Source organism: Cydia splendana, chromosome 7, assembly GCF_910591565.1.
Source record: "Cydia splendana chromosome 7, ilCydSple1.2, whole genome shotgun sequence".
NCBI lineage: Eukaryota > Metazoa > Arthropoda > Insecta > Lepidoptera > Tortricidae > Cydia > Cydia splendana.
Genome location: NC_085966.1, coordinates 10,693,707 through 10,700,959, shown reverse-complemented (window position 1 = coordinate 10,700,959; position 7,253 = coordinate 10,693,707). Strand labels below are relative to the sequence as shown.

The 7,253-nt window shown below is 41.6% G+C and overlaps 1 long non-coding RNA gene across 1 annotated transcript in view; it reads right to left on the bottom strand.

Moving 5' to 3' along the window:
* Positions 1-852: 852 nt before the first annotated feature.
* The window catches only part of LOC134792135 (uncharacterized), a 688,366-nt gene continuing 681,965 nt past the window's right edge, over positions 853-7,253 (bottom strand). Inside the window, exon 3 of the long non-coding RNA XR_010144396.1 lies at positions 853-1,162. This is a non-coding gene — a long non-coding RNA (uncharacterized LOC134792135). The remainder of the gene's footprint in view (positions 1,163-7,253) is intronic.

The following is a 7,253-nucleotide window of genomic DNA, read 5'->3' as shown; positions in this document are numbered from 1 at the left end:
TATGAAAAGCACTACGTGATCAGTCGTCATAGAAAATGACATAGCTTCATGCGATGGATTTTTATACTACTCGTTGATAATCACTATAATTATACAACAAATTTGTAAGCGAGATCCTTTTCAACACCTAAAAACACAATGCATGCACTGTAAGTAAATGCACCTAGAAGTGGCGACTATGAAACATGCAGCGCGGGATCTGGAATCTCCGCTAGCCGCGGACGATAGCGCATCGCTCGTAAACCTGAGAGACACTGCTGGCCGGCGCTGTGTTCTCATTGGATGCAGAAGCGCGAGAGAAATACTGTAAGTGATGTTACAAGTACAATCTGCTGCAGATATAGTTGACCCCCCTGAGAACAAATGTATATCCAGAGGGGTTAGTTATTTCTGCAGCTGACTGTACCTTTCAGATTCAGACTACATCAGCGTTACTGCCGCAAATGTCAATCATCCGCGGACATTGATTTTGATATTTGCAGCAGTAATGTAATCGGCGGTAATGTCATGTCGCAAGACTGGAGCGGTAAGTTAAGGTGACAGTCCATTTCCAACGATAGCTGCACTACTGTTCATTTTACTATGGAAATTGACAATAACACCGACGCGTTCAGTACCAGTAGTGCAGCTGCGGTCAGAAATGGAATGTTACCATTATAATAAAAAAAATTAGGGTTCCGTACCCAAAGGGTAAAAACGGGAACCTATTACTAAGACTCCACTGTCCGTCTGTCCGTCTGTCCGTCTGTCCGTCTGTCCGTCTGTCCGACTGTCTGTCTGTCTGTCTGTCTGTCTGTCACCAGGCTGTATCTCATGGACCGTGATAGCTATATCATTCATCATCATTCATCATTTCAGCCTATATACGTCCCACTGCTGGGCACAGGCCTCCTCTCATGCGCGAGAGGGCTTGGGCTATAGTCCCCATGCTAGCCCAATGCGGATTGGGGACTTCACATACACCTTTGAATTCCTTCGCAGATGTATGCAGGTTTCCTCACGATGTTTTCCTTCACCGAAAAGCTAGTGGTAAATATCAAATGATATTTCGTACATAAGTTCCGAAAAACTCATTGGTACGAGCCAGGATTTGAACCCGCGACCTCCGGATTGAAAGTCGGACGTCATATCCACTCGGCCACCACCGCACCGCACGTGATAGCTACACAGTTGACATTTTCACAGATGATGTATTTCTGTTGCTGCTATAATAACGAATACTAAAAAGTACGGAACCCTCGGTGGGCGAGTCGGACTCGCAGGTTTTTTTATTCGTAATACCGTAGGGAATAGTTATCAAAGTTGGCCAGGATATTCGGAACTTGGTTGAGTGTAACCACATATTAACCATTAGCTAGAATAGGTACCTGTACCCATCCTGTACCTATGTTGAATGGCAGTGAAAATAAATTTGTTATGTACTTATACCCTAATATTATAAACAATTTGACTTCCCATTCAGATAATAACAATGTCAACCAAAAATTTAAAGACATCATAATTTAAAGACAACTAACTTCACACTCTGATACTATCACGTGTTAGCACTTACTAATGCCCCGCTTGTATGCACGTCAGTCCGTACCGAGCTGATCGTGAACGAAAGTATGCGATTGCTCATTTAGATCTGACTCAATGAAAGTTAACTTTCGCGTAGTCTTTACTTAATTCGTCGAATAGAACCGCTTTCTTCTTGTAGTTTAACTGGCGATGACTTTAATTTGTTTATGTGTTGTTACCATGGGTTATACTATTCCCCGGACCACCTAAAAATCAGGAAGTACCTATTGTATCGGATGATTCTCGTTAGAACGAGCCGGAGCTTCCGGCGCTTACTTTTCTGTGACAGATCACCGGTGATCACGTGATGCTTTCCATAGAAAAAGAAAGCGCCGGAAGCTCCGGCCCGGACCCGGCCCGGTCAAACGTGAGTCATCCTTTGAAGACAGCCTCGCTAATCTGAAATCGTCTAGCGCGGCCCTGTATTAAAACTACGAATATTTAAGGTAATATACTTAACATGCGGATGGCAACTGCAGCCGAGTGAGCGCTGTAACGTTACTGCTGCAGTGAACTGCAGTGTTGCGCGATACCTATCTCTACATTGATATATGTAATTATGTATATCTCAGGACAGGCCTTACGGGCACTAAAAATGGTACTAGTTTAGCGGTGTCACTCACGAATTCGAGCCAATCGTGCAGTCTAACGCAACTAGTTGCGACCAATCGCGCGCGTGATGCAAACTCATTAACCAATCGCGTTGTAGCGGTGTCACACCGCTGTACATGAATGGGGCATGCCCCATTCTTATTGCGCGTAGGGCCAGTCCTAAGATATTTTTATTAGGTTTTTTTTTATTATTTTATGTCAATGTATCACTATCAGTTTCCTTAACATATGTTGTTACCGGTACCCCTAGTGTAAATATCATTCGATAGCGTGCCGTGACGTACGCGTTTGTGTTAAGTGACATTTTGTATGGGATTTTGAGTTTCCAAAACGTTCCGCTTGGCGCGCTGTTCAAAATCCCATACAAAAATAGACAGAACGCAAACGCGAACGCTCGTCACGCTGAGACATATTATGTATTATCCTATTATCTCTTTCGTTAAGCTATTAGACAATGGTAGATACTTTTGACGCATTGCCTGATACGTCAGTTTTAATGTTGACTGTACTACTACTACCACCATCCTTAATAAATAAACCAAAATAGCACAAGCATACCTTTTACTAATAATAATGTGTTTGTATAGTCGCCTAAGCAAGAAACAGTTTTACGTTTATCCCATACTCCAGTGTCCACTCTGTTTAGAACATCACAGCGTGGGCGGGACCGGGAACAAGCATTAAACTCAATATGATATATACGTAAATAGGTACTTATGTAAATTTGCAAACAGTGCTTTTACATCGCAAAGCCTATATGGCCATCGTAATACCTGCACTTACATCGACACTAGAAAGGAAGCTAGTGCCAAGATGTAATAGCCATCTTGCTTTGACTCTGTTAAAGAATGTTGAAGCTGAACATCCAATATTTTTATCGTAGTAAATTTAGAAAAACTACTTAATACCTAAGAAGTTAAAGTACCAGAAGGTAATTCCCAAACAATATGAGTGTTGTAGCAGTGGGGAGACACTCCTGACTTCGGTCGAACTCGGCTCCGTTCGGCTCAGCATTGCTCCGAGCTATTATTATTAGGGTTGGCACCACTTGACTTCCTTTTGCGTGCACGACCACAGATAAGATAATCACTTGAATTTTGAGAACCATAAATAGCCGAAAGGGATAGTGGCATATATTAGAAAGGGATAGCATGATTCGACCCTGAACCGCTGTCAAACTTCGGGTTTGTAGGAAGTGTCAGTAGTACTATTATTTCTTCTGTGGTTGTAGCTAAAGGCTCGCGTCACACTGTCAACGCTACGCCTTTTTACTACTACAACGAGTAGGAAATCCCAAGATCCTCCTAGCAGCCCCGAAGTCAAACACAGTCAAATGTAACTCTTCTACATGCACGTGCACTATACGAGAAAAGTCGAAGAGAAGAAGCTAGATCGCAAACATACAATAATCATCATAGTCTGACGCTAATACAGTACCTATTTTATAAGGGTTTACATAAAACAACAATTTAATTTAATTTCCTGGTAAAGCGGATCCAAATCCTGATACCTACTTGTCCACACTTAATATCGTATGAACAACACACACGACAGTAACTTACAACAGTACAACAGTAACTTAGTTGTCTCCAAATACTCGAGCATCAAAACATTAGATAAAACATCCGGGCATTGTGAGTCAGTGTCGCGTAGGGCGGTCCGAACGGTCCAAACGAGATAATTTCACCTGACCTCTGTGGTTCAATGACTGCGGACTGCATAGACATATGCATGTCTATCGGGGGCGGTGCAAGTTGGGAGCAGACGGCGATTATTATCAGTGCCCGTGACTTCGTCTGCGTGGAATAAGTAACATGAGACGAATTGAGTTGCGTTAAGTTGACTATGTAAATTACCCACTAATTCTACGCAGACAAAGTTGGAGGCAAAAGCTACTACTTAGGTCCCGCTGATACTTGCAGCTTCCTTTGCGTTTGCAGCGAGCACCTAAAGTATCTAACCTGATATCTAAAATGTAAACTGACAGCAGTTGCAAAATCATGTTTGTAATTTTTTTCTTCCGTTGTATATTTATTTTAAGTAAATGTAGGTAAATTAAAACCGTTGACAATGAAGTTCCGAATTAGTGATTACCTACAGTATGTTACAACTTTTTTAATGTGGATTCCTAAATACAGTTTTAAAGGAATAAAGTTATCAAATTAGAATCAAGTTAAGTTAGGTATTTTTTGTACAACGTCAAAAATAATGAAAATCCAAGCTTCAAGAGTTCTGAAAGCTTCTTCAATAAACTCGCTCATCTTACAGTTTTCATTTTGTAGGTAAAAAGCAAAATATTTTCGACGAAGCGTAAGGGGTTGAGGAATAAATCCGTACACGACGGGAAGAAGTTGATAACTCGAGATATCCTACGGAAGAAATTTGAACTTGAAATAAAACTACATAAGGTTCAAATTTCTTAAATTTTTTCCCGACTGATATCAACTTCTTCCCGCCGTGTACGGAAATAATAAAGGAAAAACATGGATTTGCGATACAGCGAGGAAATGCCGCCATCATCCTTGGTACAATGCCTCAAGGGCCTATTTGAATAAATAAATAATATAAGGACATTCTTTACACAGATTAACCAAGTCCCACAGTAAGGTCAAGAGGGCTTTTGTTGTGGGTACTCAGACAATGATATATATAATATATAAATACATAGAAAACAACCATGACTCAGGAACAAATATCTGTGTCATCACACAAATAAATGCCCTTACCGGGATTCGAACCCAAGACCATCGGCTTCACAGGCAGGCAGGCTTATTTTAGATTTAAGCTAGTTAAAGCTGGTCAAGCAGATCTTGTCAGTAGAAAAAGGCGGCAAATTTGAAAAATGTAGGCGCGAAGGGATATCGTCCCATAGAAAATTTGAATTTCGCGCCTTTTTTTACTGACAAGATTTGCTTGACCAGCTTTATATATTAATTTCGTTTAGTAGTACCACTGCATAATATCTTGTACGTAAATAAATGATTTTTCCTATTATGCTTTTGTCGCTTGTGCCTTACGCCACCAATGGGCAGCCACCTAGCGACCATAGAGCCTACTGCGTATAAAGTGCTCGATGTAAAAAGGAGACGTAGAAACAAGGAGGAAATTTATCCGCGCGTGGGCGTGATGCTCGCATTGTTTCGAGCTGCCGCCACTACCCGCCGATATTCTGCGTTGCTGTACGTACAAGTAACAATGTTGTATTTAACTACATTCCCTACTCTTGCAGTTGATACTTGCAGTTATCACTACATCTTATAAAACAATGTCCCCCACCGCGTCTGTCTGTTCGTATGTTCGCAATAAACTTAAAAACGACTGAACGGATTTTCATGCGGTTTTCACCTATCAATAGAGTTAAAAATGCCGGGTATTAGGTATTTATTTAAATAGATTTCCCCTTAACCGTTAATTTTAACTGAACATACATGGCATGGAGGTTCACCGCACTTTTTGGAAAGGTTTTTACGAAAGATTGTCACGATTTATTGAGGTCAAACTGAGTAGAGATATTTATAGTGACACTTAAAAAGCGTTGTTTTAACTTTTCTTCTCATATTTTTTCTGTCGTGGCAATCTCATTACATTAATATTTTTTGTACAGTAAAATTTTGACAAAACAATATTGAAGAACTTAGAACTAAAAAGGTAGCTTAGCTTCGAATAATATGGCTCAAGCCGCTCAATGACTCGGCGGTGCCAACATCTATTCTCGCTATCGGTTCGAAATATGTCCACATACCCGCGTATGTAGCAAGCAGGGTCAATATGGTCATACTGCGACTATGGGTGTGACTGTAAATGGCTTAGAGAGGCAGAATATTTAGCTTCGAATAGGCTCAAGCCGTTCAATGACTCGGCGGTGCGGACATCTCGTTATCGGCCCGAAATCTGTCCACATACCCGCGTATGTAGCAAGTGGAGTCATACTGCGACTATTGAGTGTTTTGGTGTGACTGTCATGGTTTAGAAAGACAGAGAGAGTATATACTTGGTTAGCTTCGAATAAATTGACTCAAGTCGTTCAATGACACGGCGGTGGCGACATCTCACCAGTCGGCTAAGGGTAACATTCCATTTCTGACCGCAGCTGCACTACTAGTACTGAACGCGTCGCTGTTACTGTCAATTTCCATAGTAAAATTGACAGTAGTGCAGCTGCGGTTGGAAATGGACTGTCACCTTAAGGGTAACATTCCATTTCTGACCGCAGCTGCACTACTAGTACGAACGCGTCGGTGTTATTGACAATTTCCATAGTAAAATGAATGGTAGTGCTACTGTCGTTGGAAATGGACTGTCACCTTAAGACTACATACCCGCGTGTGTAGAGAGAGTAGGTATGTAGAGCGGTTTAGTCGTAACTGGAAAATACGTAGTTAGCTTGTCTAAATGATGCAGTATTGCTGGAGTGCTTAATCAACCAAAGACTTGATTGCGCTTGGGGTAGGTACCTAAAGATCCATGTTTTTGACTCTTGTTACAATTTTCCATAGGTACATAAAACTCCATACACATACCCAAAATTGGGGGAAAACATATCTCTATAGGACTCCCAGACAGTCTTTGCAAGTTTGCACACACAGGTACTTCTATTACAAGTTTATAAAACGAGCCGGGCCGACTGAATTCCTATTTCATAGACAACGGCAGTAAACTGGTAAACACATATCTATATAGGCCCGGTTAATCGGTACATACCTACCTACCACTGGCCGCCTAGCAAGTCGATAAACGGCTCCTGTTCCGACTTGCTTTAACAAGCCAGGCCCACTGTAGTGTCCTTTATAGACAAAGACACTTCTGGTGGTAAACACATCTCTATAGAGTTCCGGCTAAACGGTGCACACCCTGGCCGCATAGCAAGTCGATAAATGCCTTCTGTTTCGATTCGACTAGTACTCGTAAGTCGGGTCCCACTGAAGCGTCATTTATATAGACAAAGACTACTGGTGGTAAACACATCTCTATGTAAGTACCGGTTAGTCGAGCCTTCTGTTTCGACTTGCTTAAACATGCCTGTAGCAGGTCAATTTGAACGTACACTGGTGCATTTCGCTCGTCCTTGTCCGTACATGTAT